Here is an 18,032-nt window from a genome sequence, read left to right on the forward strand (position 1 = left end):
TGCGACTTGATATAGTGTGACTAGATGGACAGAATGAGAAAATATATGAACTTGTTTGTCTGACTGCTTGACTAAGGTACTAGATGTTCAGACTAATTTCTATAGACTGACTCATCTGATCTGCTGACTGACCGATGGTTGAGTACTGGGCATATAAGACTGAACAGTACTTAGTTTGGATTGCTGGACTTAAACTGTAGACTATCATGCATAGAAGGAAAGGAATGACTGGGTAACATAAGGTAACTGAGCATAAATGAGTAAAAGATTTATTATCTTAAGGATGTAAGACCAAGAGTATAACATAATTGAAAAACTCTCTGTAATCTGAGGTACTAAAATACTACTAACTAAGTAACTATTGGCCATGAGGTACTCTATGGTGGGTAATCCAGAAAGTGAGCTAAGTTTCTAATCTGGTTGGACTATGATGGGGGTTGAGATTGTAGCTATGCCTGTAATTAAGACTGTAACCATAACTAAGACTATACCTGGGACTAAATTCTGGTTTCTGATAACTGAGGTTTAGACTGGTACTGAAGTACTTAATTCTGATGGCTAAGTAACTTATAACTGAAAGCCATGGTCCTGTAGAACTACCTGAGTCCTTTACTAAATATAAATTACTGAACTGATCCGGTAACTAAGGATTAGGGATAGAACATCAACACCATGGATTCACTGAGGGATCTTAATTAAGGGTATTCGTGACATAAATCTGAGTTTGACTAATCACAAGGAGTTGAGCATGTGTCATGTGAGCTGGGCATACTATAAAGCATAACATAAGTGTATGAGTCATGAGCTCATGACCTGAGTCTTAAGTTTCTGTACTCATGGGACATGATTCGTAACACTGAGTGAACTGGAACTCCTTATTCTAAGAATTGGGTGCGTACATGAGTTTTAACTAAGGTGAATAAATATGAGTGATGGTCATAGAGTTGACATGTAGGACATGAATAGATATCATGATAACTGATGGGTTTTGATATTTTGAGATGGTCTGCAGGATCACGCTTACTATGGGAATAGACAAGAATGTCATCTATGAATACTATGATGAACATGTCCAAGTACTGCTTGCACACACGATTCATAAAGTCAACCAAGTCATCGATTCAAACAAGATAACAGGCACATCCCTTAGATATCATTTTTCGTGCTCGAAGGTAGGACAAAAGTTGATCTTTGAAAATTTAAGTACTACCTCCCCACTCTAGCACAGGTTTATTCAGAAACTAAAATTGGATAATTCTATCTTTTTAGTCGACTGTGGTATAGCAGGAATAAAGCCATTCCAAGCAGAGAATGATATCAAAATTATTCTTCTCAAATTTGACTATGTCTGCTGAAGTGACTTTCTTAGATACCATAACCGGACAATTCCTGTACACCCATCGGGCTATGATAGTTTTACCCACTAGGGTAGAGACTGTGAAGGGTTCTACTAGAATTTTGGGATGAACTCCTAAATCAACTTCTATATAAGGAGTAACAAAAGACAAAAAGGCTCCTGGATCTTGCAAAGCATAAATATACAAGTGAAATATCGATGTGATACCAGTGACAACATCAGGAGAATTTTCTTGATCCGGTCGGGACTGAAGAGCATGTAGTCTATTTGGGAATTTCCCACTAATGGCACTGGAGGCGGCACCCTGCTGATTCGGGCGACTGGACTGAGATGAAGACCGGTTATGCTGTCTTTATGGACAAGCCTTAGGATAGTATCAGACTCTGTGACCTGACTTACCACACCCGTAACACACATCACTATCAGATCTACATATACCTTTATGATATTTGCCAAAAGTCTAACAAAGGGGATGGGTTCGGGCATTGCTAACACTGCCCTGAGGTTTAGGACCTGGCGCCCTATCTCTGAATAAAAAGACCAGAGCACTGGCTGAGAGAGGAATTGGAATTGAAGACTTTGGGCGGAAATAATAATGGTTACCACTCTCTGACTTAGGAAAAGCAAAATTAAATTACTAATGAATAAGATAAAGTAAGAGAGTTGATTCAAATTTTCCATGAAAGACATGCTCGTCCTGAGAATCTACGTGAACGGGTGGAGGTGCCGACAGATTCTCAGTTCACCTTTCGTTACTCTTTTTTGGAAACATTTTCTCTAATGAAAGGGAGAATGGATTGGATTAGACTAGGATTTAAATTTGAGCTCATGCTTACTGGAACGACATGAATACTGCAAGAGGGGAAACTATTCCTAAAACATCTCATAGCCTCCTATCCATAAGTGTGGTGCACAACACACCAATGCACAAGACACTACTTGATGCAGCTTATCATACTTTCTAGGGCACTGTTGAACCTTAGGCTTTGATACCAAGTTCGTAATGCCCCAAATCTGACAGTCGAAATGCCACACGTTGCTCATGACCCCAAAGGACCATAAGCTAACTCATGACTGATATCTGTAACTAAGAACTGGATAATATACTATAGATATGTGGAATATAAGCTGTAAGGCCATAAGGTTCAAAACTGAACTAATACTGAATATAAAACAATGTTTGTAATTGGGTATAAAAATACCCAAAACTGAAATAAACTGTGTAAAATATACTGAATCTGAAAGCCTCTAAATAATCTAAAATCTGTGGAGTTGATGGGATATGTCCCCAAATAACTCCGAACTACTGAAATAATAAAGTTAATAAAATATTATTAGTATCCTTAAATGATGAGGACTCACTGCTAGTTTGGCTACTGAATGTCTGATCTACTAAGGATACTCGAGAGCTCATGCTTCTAAACCTATGGTATAAAATACCATAGTGCAAATGTGTCAGTACAATTAAATGTACTGGTATGCAAGTGAGGTAGGATGATTGCGATGGGTACATATGCATGAAAAATAATAATTGACTGTATAACATGAATATGAGAAAACATGTATAAATATGTAACTATAAATAAGGTCGTTCTAGGACTAAAACTGAGTTCTTACTACTGAGTCTACTGACAACATAGATTTACTGATATCCGAGTTTACTAGTAACTGATAAATCAGGACTATTCCTGATAGTCCTTATTATAAATAACTGATCTAAGAGTTATACGGAGCTGGATGACTATATCTGACAGTTCTGAAATCTAATGAAACTAGCTGAGATCCGTACTGAGCTGAGTGACTGTATCTGACAGTCCTGATATCTATAGAACTGGATTGAGTTCTATTCTAAAGACTAATTCTGAAACAAAATTATGGGAAGTAGTCATCAAACAACCATGCCCCAAATAAAATAATATAGCTGAGTTAGGGTCCAATCTGTAACCCCAATTAGAAGGGTGTCAATACCACACCACTGGTAAGGACAAGCTGTGAGTGATCCCTCATATAGTAGGTACTCAAATGAAAATCGTGGGACCCTCATATAACGGGTTAAACCACCTTATATACCCTTAAAATAGCAGGTTTAATGTCTCAACCTACGCTGGCTACGTAGTTCTGGAGCGAAAGGACTACTTCAAAGAATCACACCCTCTAATAACTGGTGAGTTGCCATCCTTGGGCTCATTCGGTGCTAAATCCTACACCCATATGAATAGCTACAAAAATAGAATTAATTTAACTTAACTGAGTTCCTTGGGTTCCATGGCTGATGGAATACTACTAAGATTACTGAGTTACTGAGATTTCTGAGATTACTAGAATTTTAGAGTTTTACTGAGTCATGAATCTGAATGAATTCTGCTGAATGTGGCTTAACTGAGAGTATCTTGAGAATTGACACTAACTCTAGGCATACAACTAAATTTTTGGGTACAAGTACCCCTAGGACCCGATAGTATGAAACTGACAAGACATGACACTCTTGAATACATGACCAGCATCAACAATCCATAATACAATGAGTTGGGGATTTCATAAAGTACATGGTTATCATAATCTTGTACATGGTAGGAATGCATATAATCAATATAATAGATCCATATTCTAGCATCATGAGCATTTAAACAAATATCTATATTGCACATCAATAGCATGGGAGTAATTTGAACATAAGGGGAAAATATGAATCCATCACTTAAGTCACAATTGAGCTATATTACATAATTTCTAATCTAATCTCTTTGGTATTTTATCAAATACTTAGGTTGCATGACTTAGGGCATGAAATAATTATCAAATTAACATATCATAACCAACTAAAATTCATGGTTTTCAACCCACATGCTAACATATTTTCATAAAAACACATAAAGGTTCCAATTTGGGAATCATACAAGAACAACTTCATGAACATAATCAACCCATAGCATAAATACCAAAATTCATAGTTTAAAACATGATTCTTGGACTTCATGGACAAAAGGATTCCATGAATGAACACTATGCATACCTTGGATGGAAGATTCTTGAAAATTAAAGGTAGAATCTCTTGAATTTGAAGCTTCTATGAAAATCCTAGACTTGTTCTTGAGAGTATTTGAGAGAAACAACACTATTTTGGTGAAATAATTGAAGAATCTCATGTTTTTGTAGTTATATAGGATGGGAAATTGACCATTTTGCCCTTGAGTACATGGTCATTTAATGACTTAAAACTGGGTGCCGACTCTATAAGCGTGTGGTGCATTGATGGCTGTGTTGCGATACTCAACGCGTCGCGCGATGATCACATCAAAATTCTAAAGTTTTGGCTCTAGCAGCCTGGATAAACCAATGTGATTGGCGATGTGGCATGCCAAAATTGCATTGGTCCACTATTTTGAAACTCTGAACATGATCTAAACCTGTTTCAAAAATATAAAACTTTTCCAGGAATACCTATTGATCTTCCTGATCATTAAATTATTAAAATATAGACCCTTCAAGGATGTTAAGGTCACGTTAACAGATTGTCAACTTTCAAAGGTTAAAATAAACTAAGACTAGAAGCTTATCTAGGATTTTCTAAGTATGAGACCCCTTGACAAGCTTAAAGGACTGAATTTATCTTAAGAAATTTGTGGGGTCTTATAATATCTCCACCTTGGGAATATTCATCCCCAAATGACACTGACTGAGATGGGTGAAATGTTATGCTGACGTACATACTGAACGTGAATATCAGAAACATAATTGACATTACTGGGGTTCATACTAAGCATGTATATCTGATACATGAGTATCTGATTCGTGAACACATAACTTTGATTTCTGATGTACTAAGTTTCTCATAATGAGGATGGATATTTGATGCATGAATACATAACTAACATGATGCATGAACATATGACAGAAATATGTAATGGTATTTGATACCAAGTTTATGATAGAATTCTGAGCATGAGACTGAATATCAAATTAGTAATAAAACTGAACATGATAACTGCGCAATGTTAAGGAAAACTATTACCTTGGGATAAGTCTGAGTTAGCAGAAAAAAAGTGAGGATACTTCGTCTGCATATCTTCTTCTGCTTCCCAAGTAGCTCTCTCAACGGACTGATTCCGCCAAACAACTTTGAATAGACGGTCCTCTTATTCCTCAGTTTGTGAGTTGGATTATTAAGGATTTTGACTACAATCTCTTTGAAAGAGAGGTTGTTCTGAATATGTATGACTTCAATAGGGACTATGATTTCTGGGTTATCTATGCACTTCTTTAGCAAAGAGACATGTAAGTCTGGATGAACTGAGGCTAGATCTGAAGGCAATTTGAGCTCATAAGCTACTTTGCCAAAGTGACTGAGAATTTTTAAGGGACCGACACATTAGGGAATGAGCTTTCCCTTCTTGCCGAATCTCTTCACCCCCTTCATGGGAGAGATCTTTAAATAAACATGATCACCAATCTTGAACTCGAGATCCTTTCTGAATATGCTTGAATAGAAATATAAGAACATGACTAAGTCTCTAACGTTTGTCATGGACTGAGCATCGTGAGTTGAAATAAGCCATTGAGTACATGGATTATGACTGATATTGAAGCTAGAGGATCAACCTATGGTTACCGACTACTCCAAACTAGATTCATTATGTGAAGAAGAAAATAGAGTGTCTAGGTCATAGAGGTTTAGGATTTATCTGTTATCTCTCCCTTGGGACACTATGTCCCTCAAATAATGCTGACTTGATTGAGATGTTGAGGAAAATTGAGGCGATGAACAAGGCACCTATGAACTAAATCGTGACTGTATATCTGGGATCTAAGATTGAGACATAAAACATGGACTGACCTGCACTCGTAACTACATAATTGGTCCATCTTAGAATTGTCACATTCATGAGACTTTAGATAGTGTGACCCGATGGACAGAATTGGAAAATATATCAAATTGTCTCTGACTGCTGGACTAAGGTACTGGCTATTTAGACTAATTCCTACAGACTGACTCATCTGATCTGCTAACTGATCGATGGTTGAGTACTGGGCATGTAAGACTGAACGGTACTTAGTTTAGATAGCTGGACTTAAACTGCAGACTATCATGTATAGAAGGTAAGGACTAACTGGGTAACATACGGTAACTGAGCATAAATGAGTAAAAGCTGTATTATCTTAAGGAAAGCTGTATTATCTTAAGTATGCAAGACCAAGCGTATAACATGATTCCAAAACTATCTGTATTCCGAGGTACTAAAATACTACTAACTAAGTAACTATGGGCCATATACTATGGTTGGGTAATCCTAAAAATGAACTGAGTTTCTGATCTAGCTGTATTATGACTGGGGTTGACATTGTAGCTATGATGGTAATTAACACTGTAACCATAACTAAGACTGTAACTAGGACTAAATGTTGGTTTCTTATTACTGAGGCTTAAACTGGTACTGAAGTACTAAATTTTGATGGATAAGTAACTTATAACTGAAAGCCATGGTCCTGTAGTACTACTGAGTCCTTTACTGAATATATATTACTGAACTAACGTGGTAGCTAAGGCTTAGGGATAGAACGTCAATACTATAGATTCACCGAGGGATCTTAATTAAGGGTATTTGTGATATAAATCTGAGTTTGACTGATCACAAGGAGTGGAGCATGGGTCATGTGAGCTGGGAATTCTGTAAAGCATGACATGAGTGTATGAATCATGAGCTCATGACCTGAGTTTGAAGTTTCTGTACTCATGGGACATGATTTGTAACACTGAATGAACTGGAACTCCTTATCCTAGGAATTAAGAGCGTACATGAGATTTTACTAACATGAATAAATATGAATTATAGTCATAGAGATGACATGTAGGACATGAATAAATATCATGATAACTGATGGGTTTTGATATTCTGAGGTGGTCTGCAGGATCAGCCTTACTACGAGAATAGACAAGAATGTCATTTATAAATACTATAATGAACATGTCCAAGTACTGGTTGAACACACGACTCATCAAGTCGATGAAAGCTGCTGGGCCATTGGTAAGACCAAAGGAACCAAATAGGAATTTAAAGTGACCACATCGAGTACGGAAAGCTATTTTTGGAATGTCACATTCTCTGACTCTGAGCTAATGATAGCCTGATCTGAGGTCTATCTTAGAGAAATAGCTAGCACCATGAAGTTAGTCAACCAAGTCATCTATTCAGGGAAGTAGATACTTGTTCTTTACTGTGACTTTATTGAGCTGACGTAATCAATACACATTTTGAGAGATCTGTCTTTCTTTCGTACAAATAAGATTGGTGTACCCAACGGGGACTTACTGGGTCTGATGAATCCCTTAACTAGAAGATCCTTCAACTGTTCTTTCTATTTTTCAAGTTCTACTGGTGCTATTCTGTATAGCAGAATAGATATAGGCTGAGTAGCTGAAAGAAGGTCTATGCCAAAATCTATTTCCCTTTTAGGAGGAATTATTGGAAGATCTTCAGGAAAGATATCTGAATATTCAATCACTACTGGGACTGATTGAAGATCAGGATTTTTGGAACTAGAGTACCTAACTCAAACAAGATAATAGGCACATCCCTTAAATATCATTTTTCGTGCTTGAAGGTAGGAAAAAAGCTAACCTTTGAAAACTGAAGTACTACCTCTCCACTCTAGGACAAGTTCATTTAGAAACTAAAACTGGATAATTCTATTTTTACAGTCGACTATGTCATAGCAGGAATGAAGCCATTCCATATCGAGAATGACATCAAAATCAGTTATTTCTAATTCGACTAAGTCTGTTGAAGTGACTTTCTAAGATACCATAACCAGACAGTTCCTGTATATCCATTAGGCTATAATAGTTCTACCCACTAGGGAAGAGACTGCGAAGGGTTCTACTAGAATTTTAGGACAGACTGCTAAATCAACTTCTATATAAGAAGTAACAAAAAACAAAGAGGCTCCTGGATCTAGCAAAGAATAAACATGCATGTGAAAGATGGGTAACATACCAGTGACAACATCTAGAGAATTTTCCTGATCCTATCAGGACTGAAGAGCATATGCTCTATTTGCGCATTGCCCACTAGTGGCACTGGAGGTTGCACCCTGCTGATTCAGGCGACTGGACTGAGCTGAAAAACGGTTAAGCTTGCATCATGACAAGCCTTAGGATAGTATCGAACTCTATGACCTAACTTGCCACACCTGTAACACACATCACTGCTGGCTCTACATATACCCTTATGAAATTTGCCAAAATTCTAACAAAGGGGATGGGTTCGGGCACTGATAACACCGCCCTAAGGTTTAGGACATGGCGCCCTATCTTTGAATATAGGGATCAGAGCACTGGCTGAGGGAGGAATTAGAATTGAATACTTTAGGCAGAACTGATAATGGTTACCACTCTCTGACTTAGGAAGAGCGAAATTAAGTTATTACTGAATAAGATAAAGTAAGAGAGTTCATTCTAAATTCTCCATGAAAGACATGTTCGTCCTGAGAATCTGCCTGAACGGGTGGAGGTGCCGACTGATTCTAAGTTCTTCTTTCGTTAGTCCCTTTAGGAGACATTTTTTGTAATGAAAAGGAGAATGGATTGGATTAAACAGGGATTTAAATTTGAGCTCATCCTCATTGGCACAACATGAATACTAAAAGAGGGGAAACTATTACAAAAACATCTCATAGCCTCCTATCCATGAGTGTGGTGCACAACACACCCATGCACAAAATTCTACTAGATGCGACTTTTCAGACTTCCTAGGACACTGTTGAACCTTAGGCTCTGATACCAAGTTTGTAATGCACCGAATCGAATAGTCTAAATGCCACATGGTGTTCATGACCCTGAAGGAACACAAGCTAACTCATGAATGATATCTGTAACTAAGAACTGAATAATATACTATAAATACATGGAATATAAGCTGTAAGGCCATAAGGTTCAAAACTAAACTAATACAAATATAAAACAATGTCTGTAATGGGGTATAACAATACCCAAAACTAAAATAAACTATTTGAAATATACTATAGTCTAAAAGCCTCTAAACTATCTGAAATCTGTGGATTTGATGGGACATGTCCACAAATAACTCCAACCTACTGAAATATTAAAGTTAATCAAATGATCTTGGTAGTCTCGAATGATGAGGACTCACTGCTAGTTTGGCTACTGAACGTCTGATCTACTAAGGATGCTTAAGAGCTCAGGTTCTAAACCTATGGTATAAAATGCCATAGCACAAATGCGTCAATACGATTGAATGTACTGGTATGCAAGTGAGGTAGGCTGATTACAATGGGTTCATATTCATGAACAATTAGAATTGACTATATAACATGAACGTGAGAATACATGTATGAATACGTAACTGTAACTAAGGTCGGGGTACGACTGAATACTATGTTCTGACTACTGAGTTTATTGACAAAATGGATTTACTGATATCTGAGTTTACTAGTAACTGATATTTGGAGGACTATTTGTAACAGTCCTTATTATAAATAACTGATCTATAATTATAAATAACTGATCTAAGCATTATACAGAGTTGGATGACCGTATCTGACAGTCCTAAAATCTAATGGAACTAGCTGAGTGAGTGTATCTGACGGTCTTGATTTCTATAGAACTGGATTCTCTATTATGAAGATTGAATCTTAAAATAAAATCGTGGGTTGTAGTCATCTAACAAACATGCCACAAATAAAGCAATATAGCTAAGTTAGGGTCCAATTTATAACCCCAATTGGAAGGGTGTCAATACCGTACCACTGGTAAAGACAAGCTGTGAGTGATCCCTCATATAGCAGGTACTCAAAGGAGAATGGTGGGACCCTCATATAACAGGTTAAGACACCTTATCTACCCTAAAAATAGTAGGTTTGATGTCTCAACCTATGCTAGCTATGTAGTTATGGAGCAAAAGGACTGCTTCTAAGGATCACAACCTCTAATAACAGGTGAGTTCCCATCTTTAAGCTTACTCGGTGCTGAATTATACTCCCATATAAATAGGTACTAAAACATAATTAACTGAACTAACATAAGTTCTTTAGGTTCCATGGATGACGGAATACTACTGACATTACTGAGCTACTAAGATTTCTGAGATTACTAGAATTTTTGAGTTTTCCTGAGTCATGAATCTGACTGAATTCTACTGAGCGTGGCTTGACTGAGAGTATCTTGAAAACTGTCACTGGCTCTAGGTACACAACTAAAGTTTTAGGTACAAGTACCCTTAGGACTCGATAGCTTGAAATTGACAAGGTATGACACTCTTGAATACATGACCAGCATCAATAATCCATAATACAATAAGTTAGGGATTTCATGAAGTACATGGTTATCATATTCTTTTACATGGTAGGAATACATATAATAAATGTCATAATTCCATATTCTAGCATCATGAGCATTTCAACAAACATCTATATTGCACATCAATAGCATGGGAGTAATTTGAACATAAGGGTAAAACATGAATCCATCACTTAAGTCACAATTAAGCTATATTACATAATTTCTAGTCTAATCTCTTAGGCATTTTATCAAACACTTAGGGTGCATGACTTAGTTCATGTCATAATCATCAAATTAACATATCATAACCAACTAAAATTCATGAATTTTAACTCACATGTAAATATATTTTCATAAAAACACATAAAGGTTCCAACTTGAGAATCATACAACAACAACCTCATGAACATAATCAACCCATAACATAAATACCAAAATTCATAGTTTAAAACTTGTTTCTTCGACTTCATGGATGAAAGAAATCCATGAATGAACACTATGCATACCTTAGATGGAACACAATAATATTTTGGTGAACTAATGGATGAATCTCATGTTCTTGTAGTTTTATAGGGGTGGGAAATTGACCAACACGATTGGCAATGTGGCACGCCAAAATTGCGTTGGTCCATTGTTTTGGATCTCCGAACATGATCTAAACGTGTTTCAAAAATATGAAACTTATCCGGGAACAACTATTGATCTTCCTAATCATGAATTTATAAGAATATAGACCCTTCAAGGATGTTAAGGTCACGTACTGAGATTGCCAATTTTTGAAGGCTAAAATAAACTAAGTCTAGAAGCTTAGCTAGGATTTTCTAAGTATGGGACCCCTTGGCAAGCTTAAAGGACTGAATTTAGCTTAAGAAATTTGTAGAGTCTTACAATATCTCCACCTTGGGAATATTTATTCCCAAATGAGACTGACTGAGATGGGTGAAATATTACGCTGACGTACATACTAAACGTGAACATATGAAACATGATTGATATTACTGAGATTCATACTGAGCATGCATATCTGATACATGAATATCTGATTCGTGAACACATGACTGAGTTTCTTATGTACTGAGTTTCTCATAATGAGGATGTATATTTGATACATGAATACGTGACTGACATTATTCATGAACATATGACAGAATATGCAATGGTATTTGATACCAAGTTTATGATTGAATTTTGCGCATGAGACTCAATACCAAATTAGTAATGAATCTGAACAAGATAACTGAGCAAGCATAAGGATTTCATGATAACTGAACACTCTTGAATACATGACCAGCATGAACAATCCATAATACAATAAGTTAGGGATTTCATGAAGTACATGGTTATCATAATCTTGTACAAGGTAGGAATACATATAATGAATGTCATAATTCCATATTCTAGCATAATGAGCATTTCAACAAACATCTACATTGCACATCAATAGCATGGGAATAATTTGATCATAAGGGAAAAACATGAATCCATCAGTTAAGTCACAATTGAGCTATATTACATAATTTCTAATCAATCTCTTAGGCATTTTATCAAACACTTAGGTTGCATAACTTAGGGCATGGCATAATCATCAAATTAACATATCATAACCAACTAAAATTCATAGTTTTCAACTCACATGCTAACATATTTTCATAAAAACACATAAAGGTTCCAACTTGGGAATCATGCAATAACAACCACATGAACATAATCAACCCATAGCATAAATACCAAAATTCATAGTTTAAAACTTAATTCTTGGACTTCATAGATGAAAGGAATCCATGAATGAACACAATGCGTATACCTTGGATGGAAGATTCTTAAAAATTAACGGTAGAATCTCATAAATTGGAAGCTCCTATGAAAACCCTATACTTATTCTTGAGAGTATTTGAGAGAAACAACAATATTTTGGTGAAACAATAGCTGAATCTTGTGTTTTTGGACTTATATAGGGGTGGAAAATTGACCCTTTTGCCCTTAGGGACGCGGTCATAAAATAAATAAAAATTGGGAGCCGATGTTTAAATGCTGCGGTGTGTTGATGGCCCTAATGCGATACTCAATGCATCGCACCATGATCTTGTCAAGCCTCAGAAGTTTGGGCTCTGGCAACCTGCATAATTGTTGACCAACGTGATTGGCAACGCGGCACGCCAAAATTGTGTTGGTCCACTATTTTGGAACTCCAAACATGATCTAAACATGTTCCAAAAAATCCAAAACTTATCCGAGAACACCTATTGATCTTCGTAATCATGAATTTATAAAAATATAGATCCTTCAAGGATGTTAAGGTCGCGTAATGAGATTGCCAACTTTCGAAGTCTAAAATAAACTAAGTCTAGAAGCTAAGCTAGGATTTTCAAAGTATGGGAACCCTTTACAAGCTTAAAGGACTGAATTTAGATTAAGAAATTTATGTGGTCTTACAACGTTACTTGATACCAAGTTGGTAACTATACCTAAACATGAAACTAAGTAAATTTAAGGAAAACTATTACCTTGAGCAGAGTCTGAGTTTGCGGAGAAGAGGTGAGAATACTTGGTCTGTATATCATCTTCTGCTTCCTAAGTAGCTCCCTCAATGGACTTATTTTGCCAAAGAACTTTGACTAGAGGGACTTCTTTGTTCCTCAGTCTGTGAATCTAAAATTCAAGGATTTCGACTGGAATTTCCTCATAAAAGAGGCTGTTCTAAACGTCTATACCCTCTACTGGGACTATAACTACTGGGTCACCTAAGAATTTCTTTAGCAAGGAGACATTAAACACTAGGTGCACTAAAGCTAAGTTTGAAGAAAACTCAAGCTCGTAAGCTACCTTTTCAAAATGGCTGAGAATTTAGTAAGGACTGACATATCGAGGACTGAGCTTCCCCTTCTTAAAAAACCTCTTCACTCCTTTCATAGGAGATATTTTCAAATACACATAGTCACCAATCTCAAACTCAAGATCCTTTCTACACACGTCAGAATATAATTTCTGTCAGCTCTGAGCTGTCTTGAGCCTTTCTTCGATCAACTAAACTTTTTCTAAGGTATCAAATACCAAGTCAAGCCCTACCACTGTGGCCTCACCCACTTCAAACCAACAATTGGGAGATATACATTTCTTCCCATAGAGTACCTCAAACAAAGCCATCTGAATGCTGGAATGATAGCTATTATTATACGCAAACTCAATCAATGGAAAATTGTCATCCCAAATACCTTTAAAGTCAATGGAACATGTTCTTAGCATATCTTCTAAAGTCTGGATGGTCCTTTATACTTGACTATCTTTCTGAGGGTGGAAGGCTATACTGAGGTAAACTTGGGTACCAAGATCCTTTTGGAAGGATTTCCAGAAATAAGAGGTAAACTGGGTACCTCTATCTAAGATGATGGATAACGGAACTCCATAAAATCTGAATAATTCTCTGACATAAAGCTTGGCATAATCCTCGGCTAAATAAGAGGTATCAATTGGTAAGAAATCAGCTGACTTGGTCATCCTATCTATGATAACCCAAACTAAATTATGCTTACGATGAGTACGGGGAAAAATCATCACAAAGTCCATGTTCACTTTTTCCTATTTCCATGTGGGAATACTAAACTCCTACATTGACCCACTAGTCTTCTGATGTTCAATCTTAACCTGCTGATATGTTGAGTATTTAGCTACAAACCCTACAATATCTCTCTTCATCCCACTCCACCAATAGACTTCCCTCAAGTCGCGGTACATCTTAGTGGCCCCAAGATTAATAGAGTGGAGCACACTATGGACTTCTGCAAGAATCTGCTGCCTCAAGTCATCTACACCTGACACATATAACAGACCCTGGAAATGCAGTACACCATCTACACCTTGGGAGATAACCTCTATTTTCTAATCTTTGACTGACTCTTTCAACCTAACTAGACTGGGATATATGTCTTACTTTTCCATCACCTTAGAAGCCAGAGATGATTTTGAACTACTCTGTACCCATACAATACCTTATGGTAAATTGACTAAATGGACACCTAGTTGGGAAAGTTGATTAACTTCCTGAACTAACTTATTCTTACCCTTATCCACGTGAGCAACACTACCCATAGACATCCTACTGAGAGCGTCAGCCACTACATTGGCCTTGCCTAGATAATACATAACACTTATGTCGTAGTTTTTCAACAACTCCAACAACCTTATATGACAAAGGTTTAGGTCTTTCTAAGAGAACACATGCTCGTGGCTCTTATGGTCTGTGAACACATCAACATATACCCCATACAAATAGTGCCTCCAAATTATTAAGGCAAATACTACAGCTACTAACTCAAGATCATGAGTGGGATAGTTATTTTTATGGGGCTTAATCTGTCTAGAGGCATAGGCTATGACCTTACCTCTCTGCATCAAAACACACCCTAAACTAACTCTGGAGGCATCATAATATACCACAAATCTGTTTGAACCATCTTCAACTTCTGAAAACTCTTCTTAATGGAATCTGAACACTGGAACTTAACTTTTTTCTAAGTCAATCTGGACATAGGGGATGCAATAGATGAAAATCCTTCAACAAACCATCGGTAATAGCTGGTCAAGCCTAAGAAACTCTTGATATCTGATGGAGAGATGGGTTTGGGTTAGTTTCTCACTGCTTCAATTTTGGGGATCAAATCTAATGCCATCACCGGAAAATATATGGCTAAGGAAAGCTACTGAACTTAGCCAAAATTCATACTTACTGAATTTGGTGAACAACTGATAGTTTTTGAGAGTCTATAACACTATTTTTAGATGGTTTGCATGATCATGTTCACTAAGGGAGTAGACAAGAATATCATCAATGAAGACTATGATGAACATGTCCAAGTACTACTTGAACACACGGTTCATCAATTCCATGAAAACTATTGGGATATTGGTGAGACTAAATGACATGATTAGGAATTCAAAGTGACCATACCAAGTTCTAAAAGTTATTTTTGAAATGTCGCATTCTCTGACTCTAAGCTGATGATAGCCTGATCTGATGTCTATCTTATAAAATTAACTAGCACCCTGAAGTTTGTCAAACTAGTCATCGAATCTGGGAAGTGAATACTTGTTCTTGATCATGATTTTATTAAACTGACAGCACTCTATACACATTTTAAGAGAAGCATCTTTCTTACGCATGATTAGAACTGGTACACCCTAAGGGGATACGTTGGTTTTGATAAATCCCTTATCTAGGAGATCCTTCAATTGTTCTTTTAATTCTTTGAGTTTTGCTGGATCCATTCTGTTTGGAGGAATAGATATGGGCTGAGTATCTGGAAGAAGGTATATTCTGAAGTCAATTTCCCTCTCGGGAGGAACTCTGGTAAGATCTTTGAGAAACACATTTGGAATTCACATGCTACTAGAATTGACTCAAGATTGGGAGTATCAGAACTAGAATCCTTAAGTCAAACAAGATGATAGAAACATCCCCTATATATCATTTTTCTCACCCTTAGGTAAGAAATAAGCTCACCCCTAAGTGTTGAGGTACTACTCTTCCATTCTAGGGAAGGTTCATTCGGAAATTGAAATTGGACAATTCTATGTTTACATTAAACTGAGGCATAACATAAATGAAGCCAATCTATGCTGAGAATGACATTAAAATCTGACATCTTTAATTATACTAAGTCTACTGAAGTGACTTTCTGAAATAACATAACCGGATAGTTCCTGTATACCCAATGGGCTATGATAGATTTACCCACTGGGGTAGAGACTGAGAAAGGCTGCTAGAATTTTAGGACTGACTCTGAAGTCAATAACTATATAAGGATTTATAAAGGACAAAGAAGCTCCTGGATCTAACATATAATAAATATGAAAATGATTAACTTGTAATGTTCCAATGACCACTTCAGGAGAAATTTTTGATCTTGTCAGGATTGAAGTGCATAGAGTCTATTTGGGCGTTGCCCACTGGTGGCACTAGAAGTGACACCCTACTGATTTGGGCAACCTGACTGAGCAGAGGGATGATTATGCAGACTCTGCAAACCCACCTGAAGACACTGTTTGACCCTATGGCCTGGCTTGCCACATCCAAAACATATATCACTGCTAGCTTTTTGGACACCCTAAAGGTTTCTGCCACACTTCTGGCAGAGAGGATTTGTTCGGGCACTACAAACCCTACCCTGGGGTTTAGGGCCTGATGCCCCATCTCTATTATCGTCTCTGAATTTTGGTACTGGAGCACTGGCTGAGGACGGAGTTGGAACTGAAGATTTTGGGTAGAACAGAGAACGATTCCCACCCCCTGACTTAGGCTGAGTAAAGTTGAAGCTACTTATTCTATCCCTCTTGTCCTCCCTCTTCTTCTCTTTATTCTTAGCCTCCTCTATCTGCTGAGCATAGACCATGAGCCTGGATATGTCCATCTCCCTAATCATCATTGAGTTCTAACATTCCTTGACCATACTATTAGACACACCCAAAACAATCTTACTTATCTTAGATCTGCTATCTGCTACCACTTGAAGGGTATATCTGGCTAACTAAGTAAACTTGAGAGAATACTCTTGTACTTTCATGTTGCCCTGCTTCAAATTAATAAAACCTAAAATCATTACTTCACTCAACTCTAGCGGGAAAAACCTATCCAGAAAAGCAATAGCAAACACTTCCCATTCTATGTGCCCTACATTTATGGCCCTCTCTACTTTTTACTATTTGAACCACGAGTAAGCCACATCTTGTAAGTGATATGTGGCCAACTCAGTACTCTCACCAGCAGTTACCCCCATAATATTTATATCTTTTTGTACCTAATCAAGAAATTCCAGTGGCTCCTCATCTGACTTTAACCCAATAAAAGTGGGAAGGTTAATTGAGGTGAAGTCTCAAAACCTAGATGTAGTAGTATTAGACATAAAATTAGCCAAAATAGTAGCTGGGCATTCATTCTGGGCTGCCACTAAATTGGCTAGAGTGGTAAATATAGCCTTGACTTCCACATAGGAGACATGCTCATCCAGAGGATCTGCGTGGGCGGGATGAGGGACTGTCTGAATTCCTATTCTTCTTCCGTTCTTCTGGGGAGGGATGTTCTATAAATAAAAGGAAAAAATGATTAGAATGAGATTTTATTGTGAGTTTATGCTTACTCACATGACATGAATACTGAAAGAAGGAAGACTTTTCCTAAACAATCTTGTAGCCTCTTGTCCATAAGTGTGGTACGCTACACACCCATGCATAAGACTCTACTAGATGCATATTTTAGACTTACTAGGACTCTATTGAAACTTAGGATCTGATACCAAGTTTCTAACACCGCGAGCCTGTACCCCAAATGCTACAGAGTGCTAGCAATCCCAAAGGACCACCAGCTAACCCATGACTGGTACCTGTTAT

Source organism: Capsicum annuum, chromosome 1, assembly GCF_002878395.1.
Source record: "Capsicum annuum cultivar UCD-10X-F1 chromosome 1, UCD10Xv1.1, whole genome shotgun sequence".
Classification (NCBI taxonomy): domain Eukaryota; kingdom Viridiplantae; phylum Streptophyta; class Magnoliopsida; order Solanales; family Solanaceae; genus Capsicum; species Capsicum annuum.